The 12,767-nt window shown below is 43.7% G+C and overlaps 5 non-coding genes across 5 annotated transcripts; all 5 read right to left on the bottom strand.

Annotated features, from left to right (window-relative positions):
• Positions 1 to 8,000: 8,000 nt before the first annotated feature.
• TRNAQ-CUG (transfer RNA glutamine (anticodon CUG)) lies at positions 8,001 to 8,072 on the bottom strand. Its single transcript has one exon. It is a non-coding gene; the product is annotated as a tRNA-Gln (tRNA).
• A 521-nt stretch (positions 8,073 to 8,593) lies between these two features.
• On the bottom strand, positions 8,594 to 8,675 carry TRNAS-UGA (transfer RNA serine (anticodon UGA)). Its single transcript has one exon. It is a non-coding gene; the product is annotated as a tRNA-Ser (tRNA).
• Positions 8,676 to 9,444: 769 nt separating this feature from the next.
• Positions 9,445 to 9,516, bottom strand: TRNAQ-CUG (transfer RNA glutamine (anticodon CUG)). The gene has a single exon. It is a non-coding gene; the product is annotated as a tRNA-Gln (tRNA).
• Positions 9,517 to 11,443: 1,927 nt separating this feature from the next.
• Positions 11,444 to 11,525, bottom strand: TRNAS-UGA (transfer RNA serine (anticodon UGA)). The gene has a single exon. It is a non-coding gene; the product is annotated as a tRNA-Ser (tRNA).
• Positions 11,526 to 12,293: 768 nt separating this feature from the next.
• TRNAQ-CUG (transfer RNA glutamine (anticodon CUG)) lies at positions 12,294 to 12,365 on the bottom strand. The gene has a single exon. It is a non-coding gene; the product is annotated as a tRNA-Gln (tRNA).
• Positions 12,366 to 12,767: the final 402 nt, after the last annotated feature.

Raw genomic sequence — 12,767 nt, 5'->3', positions numbered from 1 at the left:
CGCTGTACACACTGACCACTGGACAATTGTGTCGCTCCCTCCTCTGGACGGAGCTCTTCTGTTGTGAATTCTGTGGCAGAGCTCCCTCCTGTGGTCACAAGTGGTACTTCGGTTGATTCTCTCTGTGAGTTTCCGTTGGTGGAGGAAAGTGGTACTGCGGCTTCTGAAGTTTCCTCCCTCAGGTGATGTGGTGAGGTCGTTAGGTGCTGCTCTACTTAACTCCACCTAGTGCTTTGATCCTGGCCTCCTGTCAATGTTCCAGTATTGGACTTGTATCTTCCTGGATCGTTCCTGTGGCCTGCTGCTCTGCATAGCTTAGTTCTTATTTGCTATTTTGTTTGCTATTTTTTCTGTCCAGCTTGTCTATTTGTTTGCTGGAAGCTCTGGGACGCAAAGGGTGTACCTCCGTGCCGTTAGTTCGGTACGGAGGGTCTTTATGCCCCCTTTGTGTGGTTTTGTAGGGTTTTGTGTAGACCGCAAAGTTACCTTTCCTATCCTCGCTCTGTTCAGAAACTCGGGCCTCACTTTGCTAAATCTATTTCATCTCTACGTTTGTCTTTTCATCTTAACTCACAGTCATTATATGTGGGGGGCTACCTTTTCCTTTGGGGTATTTCTCTGAGGCAAGGTAGGCTTATTTTCTATCTTCAGGCTAGCTAGTTTCTCAGGCTGTGCCGAGTTGCATAGGGAGCGTTAGGTGCAATCCACGGCTGCCTCTAGTGTTGTTGGAGAGGATTAGGGATTGCGGTCTGCAGAGTTCCCACGTCTCAGAGCTCGTTCTATTATTTTGGGGTTTTGTCAGATCACTGTATGTGCTCTGACCTCTATGTCCATTGTGGTACTGAATTGGTTAACACAACACTCTTCCTCCTCCATTGACTCCTCCTCATCCTCCTCACAAAGTGGCCCCTGCGTACCCCTTTGTGAGGAACCACGTGGCGCTGACTCTCCAGAAGCTGATGGAAAAGGTGACTTCTCATCCTCCACCTCTTCAACAACATCATCCCTTAACCCTTGTAAAGTTTGCTGAAGCAGGCAGATAAGGGGGACAGTCATGCTGACTAGTGCATCATCTGCACTTGCCATCCGCGTGGAATAATCAAAAGGACGCAAAACCAGGCAGACGTCCTTCATAGTTTGTAAGCTTGCGAGCAGGGCCCTCACTCCTCCTGGTATCTGTTTTGAACTGTATTTCTGTTATGCTGTAATGTTTATTGTCTGTACAAGTCCCCTCTATAATTTGTAAAGCGCTGCGGAATATGTTGGCGCTATATAAATAAAATTATTATTATTATTATTTATTCATAGTGGCCCACTCTGTGGTTGTGAAGTCTGATCGGCGCTGACTGCGACTTCTTTGCGCCTGATGCAGCTGGTACTCCATAACTGCTTGCTGCTGCTCACACAACCGGTCCAACATATGTAACGTGGAATTCCACCTGGTAGGTAGGTCACATATGATGCGGTGTTCCGGAAGGTGGAATCGGCGCTGCAGAGCAGCAATGCGGGATCTTGCCAAGCTGGAACGCCGCAAGTGAGCACACTCTAGGCGGACCTTGTGCAGCAGTGCATCAAGATCCGGATAGTCCCTCAGAAAACTCTGCACAACCAAATTGAGCACATGTGCCAGACATGGGATGTGAGTGAGGTTGCCAAGGGCCAAAGCTGCCACCAGATTTCGGCCATTGTCACACACTACCATGCCTGGCTGGAGATTCGCTGGCAGTAACCACACATCGCTCTCCTGCTTGATGGCATTCCAGAGCTCCTGCGCTGTGTGGCTTCGATTCCCCAATGAAACTAGTTTCAAGACGGCCTGCTGACGTTTGGCCACGGCTGTGCTCATGTCGGTCATAGGTAAACGTTCACGGGTCCATGTGGAGGTGGACTGTGACGGCTCCTGCAGAGATGATTCTGAGGAACTTGTGTAAGAGGAGGAGTCAATGCGTACAGACTGGATTCCTGCAATCCTTGGAGTGGGCAGGACACGTCCTGCGCCACTCGCACGATCTGTACCTGGCTCAACAACATTAACCCAATGGGCAGTGAGGGAAACGTATCGCCCCTGTCCATGCTGACTGGTCCACGCATCAGTGGTGAGGTGGACCTTGCTACTGACGGCAGTAGCGCATGTTTTATGTTTCCCTCAACATGCCTGTGCAGGGCAGGGACAGCTTGCCTGCTGAAGTAAAAGCGGCTGGGCACCTTGTACTGTGGGACTGCCAATGCCATCAAGTCACGGAAGCTGTCAGTCTCCACCAGCCTGAATGAGAGCATTTCCAGGGACAACAGTTTGGCAATGCCTGCATTCAGAGCCTGTGCTCGGGGGTGGTTGGCCGAGAATGGCCGCCTTTTCTCCCATGCCTGTACTACCGATGGCTGTAGACTAGGCTGGGAGTGTGAGGATGACTGGGAAGGTGGTGCTGTGGGTGGAATTACACAAGGTCTCTTTTGACTTTCTGATGACACAGCTTGCATTTGACAAAACAAATGTCATCTGCAACTGTGTCAAAAAAGGACCAGGCACTGCAAGTCTTGGGAGCGCCCTTTTTGGCTTTGGAAAGAGACAGGCTCCTAACGGGTGCAAAAATGGAGGCTACAGGCTCCGCAGTCTTCCCCCTCCCTCTCCCTCTTTGGCCCGTAAGGGGAATCTCTTCCTCTGAGCTGCTCCCACCACCTTCCTGTTCCTCACGCCACGATGGGTCAAGGACCTCATCATCTCCACTACCCTCTGCCACCAACTGCTCCTCCTGGGTAGTCTCGGCAGCACAGTACGCACCAGAAAGCGGCACCTGAGTTTCATCATCAGATGCGTACTGCGCTGTGGTCACCGCAGGCACTGGCCCACCCGCCTCTTCAGAGTCAGAGAGACAAAGCTGTTGGTCATCACTGCACACTGCCTCTTCTTCCATTTCTCCAATGCTGCTTGGCTGGCCCCCTGTTTCCAAGCCAAGAGATTCAGAGAACAGAAGTAGAGACGGCTCCTGTCCTGGGCTCTCTGACTGCCTGGCCAATTTGGCAGGTGGTGAAGAGACAGATGGCTGCTCTCCAGTGCTCTGTGCCTGAGAGGATGTGGCACTAACTGAAGTCGATGCTGAGGCGTTAGCTGCCATCCACCCGACAACGGCTTCAATTTGATCTTCACGCAGCAGCGGTGCACGGCGCTCTCCGACAAAGCTGCGCATGAAGGACTGTTCCCTGCTGAAACTGAGTGACGACGAGTCACCGGTGCCCGCAGCAGGCACAGAATCACCACGTCCTCTCCCTGCTCCTCTCCCTGCTCCGCACCCACGCCCACGTGCCTTACTCCCTGCCCTCTTCATCTTGGTAGACAGATAAAGATAAGCAGAAAAGTACTAAGGCCTTAGTGTGCTTATTCCTGAAATGCTTCTTCTAACAGGTGTAAGAAACACTAATGTTGTAAAGTGTGGACTAAACTTTATTATTTTTCAAATGTGGCCTACACAAGTGTTAAGTGGTGTTTGGTGAACTTTACTTTTTTTTTTCTGCAAATCGGACTACAGAGCAAGTTTAACTCACACGGGGACCGTGCAGACAGCCGTAAACGGCGCTGCAAGGCTCAAAAACCCTCCTCTAGGTTATCCTATGTAGTGTTTTTCCACTATTTAGCTGGAGACGAGTGGAAAGACACTAATAGGAAATTTTTTTTTAAATTTTAAACAGGCTGCTCTATTTGAAAAAAAGGAAAATTTTTTTCAAGGTATGAGGCAGTAACGAACCCTGAGCTGAATCCAACCGGCTATGGCTGCACACAGACTACAGGGCGAGCTGCGCTCACACGGAGACCGTGCAGACAGCCCTAAACGGCGCTGCAAGGCCCAAAAACACCCCTCTAGGTTTCCTATGTAGTGTTTTTCCACTATTTAGCTGGAGATGGGTGGAAAGACACTAATAGGAAATATTTTTTTTAATTTTAAACAGGCTGCTCTATTTGAAAAAAAGGAAAATTTTTTTCAAGGTATGAGGCAGTAACGAACCCTGAGCTGAATCCAACCGGCTATGGCTGCACACAGACTACAGGGCGAGCTGCGCTCACACCGAGACCGTGCAGACAGCCGTAAATGGCGCTGCAAGGCCCAAAAACCCTCCGCTAGGTTATCCTATGTAGTGTTTTTCCACTATTTAGCTGGAGACAGGTGGAAAAACACTAATAGGAAATTTTTCCACTATTTAGCTGGAGACAGGTGGAAAAACACTAATAGGAAATTTGAGAAAAAATGTGCAGCAGGCTGCACTATGAGCAAAAAAGGACAACTGTGTGAGGCAGTGTGAACCCCCCCTGAGCTGAATACAACTGGGTATATGGCTGCACACAGACTACAGAGTGAGCTGCACACACACACACAGAGAGACCTTGCAGAACGCTGTTAAAACAGCGCTGCAAGGCAAGAGCAAGGTGAACAGTGAAGAACACACAGCGTTTTGCTAAATTAGCCTTGGGAAAGGAAAATAAAGCAATTAGCTATCTCAACTGGCCCTTAGTTAGAACACAGCGTCCTGTCCCTAACTGAAATCACAGCAGAGTGAGCGCAAAATGGTGGCAGCGTTTTTTTATAGTGCATGGTGACATCAGTTCAGCATCCAATCACAGCTTTGCCAGTAGTTACATGCCCACCATGCTAAACAGGATATGCCCACACTTCCATTCATTCCTCATTGGCTGCTGCGTGCAGTTTGAATTCCAGGAACTTCCGATTCCGGTATCCGATACGTGGGAAGTATCGGAATTCGGTATCGGAATTCCGATACTGCAAGTATCGGCCGATACCCGATACTTGCGGTATCGGAATGCTCAACACTACTCATGAATGATGGTGAAAACAGGCTCTAAAGCTGTAGTGCAAATCTACAATTAATACACAATGGTAAATTAATATCTCCTAAACTTTTATTCCACAAGTGTGCCAAGGGATCCACGATATCTCAGCAAGGACAGTTTTAAATGTTGATAAAAAGTGACTAGTAAAAAGAGTGCTAGATCAGTTACTTGGAAAAAGAGCAAGAAAAAATTAATTGCAAAACTTATACTGTTAGAAAGCTGTTCATCCAGAAGTCGCTAAAAATTTTTCATTGTGTGGTAAAAGGTTTCATCCAAGAGATAATTCAAGGTTGTTGCAAATCAAAGTGCATGTCCCAGTACATCTGCCACAGCAGTGGTCTGTGGCCGCTAGACAAAAGCGGGAGAAGCACCACTTACCTGGTGCCACACTCACGGTGCTTCTTTTGATTAGCGGCATGATGCACATGAGATGCAGCGCCAGATCGGCTTATGGAATGTACATCCAAAAATCTAATCAGTCTGATTCTTGAAAACCGTTCCAGAGTTTGCATATCACTGTCATGGGGGTAGACAAGGAAACGCGCAAATTAATCTACTCAGGTAATCAGTCAAAAAGATTTAGGAACATATACATAGTCGGCAGGATTTGAATCTGCGCGGGGAAACCCCAATGGATTTCAAGTCCATCGCCTTAACAACTCGGAGACGACTACTCAGACATCAACATTTGATGAGATTCACACACCTTTTCTTATAGCACCATGATCAAGAAGATCAGTGATTATCCCTCTGGAAAATATCTCAGAAAAGAGAAACAAAATTCTAGGTCCCAGTAAAAATGTAAAAATCTGATTTCGAGTCATCATCAATGGGAACTATGTACAGTTTAAGACTTTGACCTCTTCATAAGGTGGATATGGAGTCGGTCCTTTCCAAAAACATCCTGAAAATCACTCTGAAAATGCTGAAAACACTGAACAAATTCATTTCCATGTAAAAAAAGACTTGCTGTTCATATGATCGGGCTTTTGGCGTCTTTTAACCACATCAATTGCAAGTAGAGGAGCTGCGGAGACACCATCATGTGTTTCTCAACGCAGGCAGTGAATAGCCAGGCCTTTCACCGGGAAGGAACAACCAAGGGAAGGGCAGCATCCAATAAAGAAAAACATCCAATAAAGGAAAACCACCTATGCCAAGCATGGTATCCATCCACAGACAGCTGTTTCGGGGTTTTTGCCCCTCATCAGTGTGGAGTAGGAAACTGGCTATCAGGAGCAGCGCCTAGTAGAAAGTCTATAAAGGCACGGATGATTGACCTCGTAGAGACCAAAACATCCAACACTGCGGAGACACCATCACGTGTTTCTCAACGCAGTGATCCAGAACACTGCCCCCAAATATGCAAATGCAAGTAGAGGAGCTGCGGAGACACCATCACGTGTTTCTCAACGCAGGCAGTGAATAGCCAGGCCTTTCACCGGGAAGGAACAACCAAGGGAAGGGCAGCATCCAATAAAGGAAAACATCCAATAAAGGAAAACCACCTATGCCAAGCATGGTATCCATCCACAGACAGCTGTTTCGGGGTTTTTGCCCCTCATCAGTGTGGAGTAGGAAACTGGCTATCAGGAGCAGTGCCTAGTAGAAAGTCTATAAAGGCACGGATGATTGACCTCGTAGAGACAAAAACATCCAACACTGCGGAGACACCATCACGTGTTTCTCAACGCAGTGATCCAGAACACTGCCCCCAAATATGCAAATGCAAGTAGAGGAGCTGCGGAGACACCATCACGTGTTTCTCAACGCAGGCAGTGAATAGCCAGGCCTTTCACCGGGAAGGAACAACCAAGGGAAGGGCAGCATCCAATAAAGGAAAACATCCAATAAAGGAAAACCACCTATGCCAAGCATGGTATCCATCCACAGACAGCTGTTTCGGGGTTTTTGCCCCTCATCAGTGTGGAGTAGGAAACTGGCTATCAGGAGCAGTGCCTAGTAGAAAGTCTATAAAGGCACGGATGATTGACCTCGTGGAGACCAAAACATCCAACACCGCGGAGACACCATCACGTGTTTCTCAACGCAGTGATCCAGAACACTGCCCCCAAATATGCAAATGCAAGTAGAGGAGCTGCGGAGACACCATCACGTGTTTCTCAATGCAGGCAGTGAATAGCCAGGCCTTTCACCGGGAAGGAACAACCAAGGGAAGGGCAGCATCCAATAAAGGAAAACATCCAATAAAGGAAAACCACCTATGCCAAGCATGGTATCCATCCACAGACAGCTGTTTCGGGGTTTTTGCCCCTCATCAGTGTGGAGTAGGAAACTGGCTATCAGGAGCAGTGCCTAGTAGAAAGTCTATAATGGCACGGATGATTGACCTCGTGGAGACCAAAACATCCAACACCGCGGAGACACCTACTCCACACTGATGAGGGGCAAAAACCCCGAAACAGCTGTCTGTGGATGGATACCATGCTTGGCATAGGTGGTTTTCCTTTATTGGATGTTTTCCTTTATTGGATGCTGCACTTCCCTTGGTTGTTCCTTCCCGGTGAAAGGCCTGGCTATTCACTGCCTGCGTTGAGAAACACGGGATGGTGTCTCCGCAGCTCCTCTACTTGCATTTGCATATTTGGAGGCAGTGTTCTGGATCACTGCGTTGAGAAACACGTGATGGTGTCTCCGCGGTGTTGGATGTTTTGGTCTCCACGAGGTCAATCATCCGTGCCTTTATAGACTTTTAACCACATCAAGTTTCCAAAAATTCCAAGCGGTTAACTGAAATAAGCATATCTATCTTCTGGTATTTTTCATTTAGAAGTGCTCCATACTTATAATACAAGTCAATGTCTAGGTTAGAAACACTCCTTAATGGTTCCTAAGTGACTTTTGGTGCATTTTGTGAGCTACAAAAAAAAGCCTCAAAAACAGACTCAAAAGATGCCCAAAACAATTTTTTAGAAAAACACCACCAAAAATGGTGGTGTTTTAAGTTTCATTAATCCTGCTTCATAGGTAGCTTTGGCCACAGAACTCACAGTGATCACTCCATGTATGCTTGGAACATTGAAATCTTTTTTTGGCTTTTGGTATGTTGATTTTAACTTTCTCTTTTTATGTTAAACCTTGGGCACAGGAGAACACAGTGTCAGTGGAAAAATTGAAACATGTGTACGAAAAACTGCCCAGGTTCCACTGAGATTTGAACTCAGATCGCTGGATTCAGAGTCCAGAGTGCTAAACATTACACCATGGAACCACACACAAAGAAGTCTTGGCTGCAGTTTTGTGTTCTGGAAAGCACAATTGAACTCATGAATGATGGTGAAAACAGGCTCTAAAGCTGTAGTGCAAATCTACAATTAATACACAATGGTAAATTAATATCTCCTAAACTTTTATTCCACAAGTGTGCCAAGGGTTCCACGATATCTCAGCAAGGACAGTTTTAAATGTTGATAAAAAGTGACTAGTAAAAGGAGTGCTAGATCTGTTACTTGGAAAAAGAGCAAGAAAAAAATTAATTGCAAAACTTATACTGTTAGAAAGCTGTTCATCCAGACGTCGCTAAAAAAATTTCATTGTGTGGTAAAAGGTTTCATCCAAGAGATAATTGAAGGTTGTTGCAAATCAAAGTGCATGTCCAGTACATCTGCCACAACAATGGTCTGATTCATCGAAACCGTTCCAGAGTTTGCATATCACTGTCATGGGGGTAGACAAGGAAACGCGCAAATTATTCTACTCAGGTAATCAGTCAAAAAGCTTTAGGAACATATACGTAGTTGGCAGGATTCGAACCTGCGCGGGGAAACCCCAATGGATTTCAAGTCCATCGCCTTAACCACTCGGCCACGACTACTCAGACATTAACATTTGATGACATTCACACACCTTTTCTTATAGCACCATGATCAAGATCAGTGATTATCCCTCTGGAAAATATCTCAGAAAAGAGAAACAAAATTCTAGGTCCCAGTAAAAATGTAAAAATCTGATTTCGAGTCATCATCAATGGGAACCCTGTACAGTTTAAGACTTTGACCTCTTCATAAGGTGGATATGGAGTGGGTCCTTTCCAAAAACATCCTGAAAATTACTCTGAAAATGCTGAAAACACTGAACAAATTCATTTCCATGTAAAAAAAGACTTGCTGTTCATATGATCGGGCTTTTGGCATCTTTTAACCACATCAAGTTTCCAAAAATTCCAAGCGGTTAACTGAAATAAGCATATCTATCTTCTGGTATTTTTCATTTAGAAGTGCTCCATACTTATAATACAAGTCAATGGCTAGGTTAGAAACACTCCTTAATGGTTCCTAAGTGACATTTGGTGGATTTTGTGAGCTACAAAAAAAAGCCTCAAAAACAGACTCAAAAGATGCCCAAAACAATTTTTAGAAAAACACCACCAAAAATGGTGGTGTTTTAAGTTTCATTAATCCTGCTTCATAGGTAGCTTTGGCCACAGAATTCACAGTGATCACTCCATGTATGCTTGGAACATTGAAATCTTTTTTTTGGCTTTTGGTATGTTGATTTTAACTTTCTCTTTTTATGTTAAACCTTGGGCACAGGAGAACACAGTGTCAGTGGAAAAATTGAAACATGTGTACGAAAAACTGCCCAGGTTCCACCGAGATTTGAACTCAGATCGCTGAATTCAGAGTCCAGAGTGCTAACCATTACACCATGGAACCACACACAAAAAAGACTTGGCTGCAGTTTTGTGTTCTGGAAAGCACAATTGAACTCATGAATGATGGTGAAAACAGGCTCTAAAGCTGTAGTGCAAATCTACAATTAATACACAATGGTAAATTAATATCTCCTAAACTTTTATTCTACAAGTGTGCCAAGGGTTCCACGATATCTCAGCAAGGACAGTTTTAAATGTTGATAAAAATTGACTAGTAAAAAGAGTGCTAGATCTGTTACTTGGAAAAAGAGCAAGAAAAAAATTAATTGCAAAACTTATACTGTTAGAAAGCTGTTCATCCAGAAGTCGCTAAAAAATTTTCATTGTGTGGTAAAAGGTTTCATCCAAGAGATAATTTAAGGTTGTTGCAAATCAAAGTGCATGTCCCAGTACATCTGCCACAACAATGGTCTGATTCTTCTAAACCGTTCCATAGATTGCATATCACTGTCATGGGGGTAGACAAGGAAACGCGCAAATTAATCTACTCAGGTAATCAGTCAAAAAGCTTTAGGAACATATACGTAGTCGGCAGGATTTGAACCTGCGCAGGGAAACCCCAATGGATTATCAAGTCCATCGCCTTAACCACTCGGCCACGATTACTCAGACATTAACATTTGATGAAATTCACACACCTTTTCTAATAGCACCATGATCAAGATCAGTGATTATCCCTCTGGAAAATATCTCAGAAAAGAGAAACAAAATTCTAGGTCCCAGTAAAAATGTAAAAATCTGATTTCGAGTCATCATCAATGGGAACCCTGTACAGTTTAAGACTTTGACCTCTTCATAAGGTGGATATGGAGTGGGTCCATTCCAAAAACATCAGGAAAATTACTCTGAAAATGCTGAAAACACTGAACAAATTCATTTCCATGTAAAAAAATACTTGCTGTTCATATGATCGGGCTTTTGGCGTCTTTTAACCACATCAAGTTTCCAAAAATTCCAAGCGGTTAACTGAAATAAGCATATCTATCTTCTGGTATTTTTCATTTAGAAGTGCTCCATACTTATAATACAAGTCAATGGCTAGGTTAGAAACACTCCTTAATGGTTCCTAAGTGACTTTTGGTGCATTTTGTGAGCTACAAAGAGAAACCTCAAAAACAGACTCAAAAGATGCCCAAAACAATTTTTAGAAAAACACCACCAAAAATGGTGGTGTTTTAAGTTTCATTAATCCTGCTTCATAGGTAGCTTTGGCCACAGAACTCACAGTGATCACTCCATGTATGCTTGGAACATTGAAATCTTTTTTTGGCTTTTGGTATGTTGATTTTAACTTTCTCTTTTTATGTTAATCCTTGGGCACAGGAGAACACAGTGTACGAAAAACAGCCCAGGTTCCAGATCGCTGGATTCAGAGTCCAGAGTGCTAACCATTACACCATGGAACCACACACAAAGAAGTCTTGGCTGCAGTTTTGTATTCTGGAAAGCACAATTGAACTCATGAATGATGGTGAAAACAGGCTCTAAAGCTGTAGTGCAAATCTACAATTAATACACAATGGTAAATTAATATCTCCTAAACTTTTATTCCACAAGTGTGCCAAGGGTTCCACGATATCTCAGCAAGGACAGTTTTAAATGTTGATAAAAATTGACTAGTAAAAAGAGTGCTAGATCTGTTACTTGGAAAAAGAGCAAGAAAAAAATTAATTGCAAAACTTATACTGTTAGAAAGCTGTTCATCCAGAAGTCGCTAAAAAATTTTCATTGTCTGGTAAAAGGTTTCATCCAAGAGATAATTCAAGGTTGTTGCAAATCAAAGTGCATGTCCCAGTACATCTGCCACAACAATGGTCTGATTCTTCTAAACCGTTCCAGAGTTTGCATATCACTGTCATGGCGGTAGACAAGAAAACGCGCAAATTAATCTACTCAGGTAATCAGTCAAAAAGCTTTAGGAACATATACGTAGTTGGCAGGATTTGAACCTGCGCGGGGAAACCTCAATGGATTTCAAGTCCATCGCCTTAACCACTCGGCCTCAACTACTCAGACATTAACATTTGATGAGATTCACACACCTTTTCTTATAGCACCATGATAAAGATCAGTGATTATCCCTCTGGAAAATATCTCAGAAAAGAGAAACAAAATTCTAGGTCCCAGTAAAAATGTAAAAATCTGATTTCGAGTCATCATCAATGGGAACCATGTACAGTTTAAGACTTTGACCTCTTCATAAGGTGGATATGGAGTGGGTCCATTCCAAAAACATCCTGAAAATTACTCTGAAAATGCTGAAAACACTGAACAAATTCATTTCCATGTAAAAAAAGACTTGCTGTTCATATGATCGGGCTTTTGGCGTCTTTTAACCACATCAAGTTTCCAAAAATTCCAAGCGGGGTAACTGAAATAAGCATATCTATCTTCTGGTATTTTTCATTTAGAAGTGCTCCATACTTATAATACAAGTCAATGGCTAGGTTAGAAACACTCCTTAATGGTTCCTAAGTGACTTTTGGTGCATTTTGTGAGCTACAAAAAAAAGCCTCAAAAACAGACTGAAAGATGCCCAAAACAATTTTTAGAAAAACACCACCAAAAATGGTGGTGTTTTAAGTTTCATTAACCCTGCTTCATAGGTAGCTTTGGCCACAGAATTCACAGTGATCACTCCATGTATGCTTGGAACATTGAAATCTTTTTTTGGCTTTTGGTATGTGGATTTTAACTTTCTCTTTTTATGTTAAACCTTGGGCACAGGAGAACACAGTGTCAGTGGAAAAATTGAAACATGTGTACGAAAAACTGCCCAGGTTCCACCGAGATTTGAACTCAGATCGCTGGATTCAGAGTCCAGAGTGCTATCCATTACACCATGGAACCACACACAAAGAAGTCTTGGCTGCAGTTTTGTGTTCTGGAAAGCACAATTGAACTCATGAATGATGGTGAAAACAGGCTCTAAAGCTGTAGTGCAAATCTACAATTAATACACAATGGTAAATTAATATCTCCTAAACTTTTATTCCACAAGTGTGCCAAGGGTTCCACGATATCTCAGCAAGGACAGTTTTAAATGTTGATAAAAAGTGACTAGTAAAAAGAGTGCTAGATCTGTTACTTGGAAAAAGAGCAAGAAAAAAATTAATTGCAAAACTTATACTGTTAGAAAGCTGTTCATCCAGAAGTCGCTAAAAATTTTTCATTGTGTGGTAAAAGGTTTTAACCAAGAGATAATTCTTAGGAATGAGCGCGTTAATGACCTTCGATGACGTCGTGGCTTGT

This window comes from Ranitomeya imitator, chromosome 9 (assembly GCF_032444005.1).
Source record: "Ranitomeya imitator isolate aRanImi1 chromosome 9, aRanImi1.pri, whole genome shotgun sequence".
In the NCBI taxonomy this organism is placed as follows: Eukaryota; Metazoa; Chordata; class Amphibia; order Anura; family Dendrobatidae; genus Ranitomeya; species Ranitomeya imitator.
Note: the sequence above shows the minus strand (reverse complement) of the source record. Positions and strands in the feature narration are given on the sequence as shown.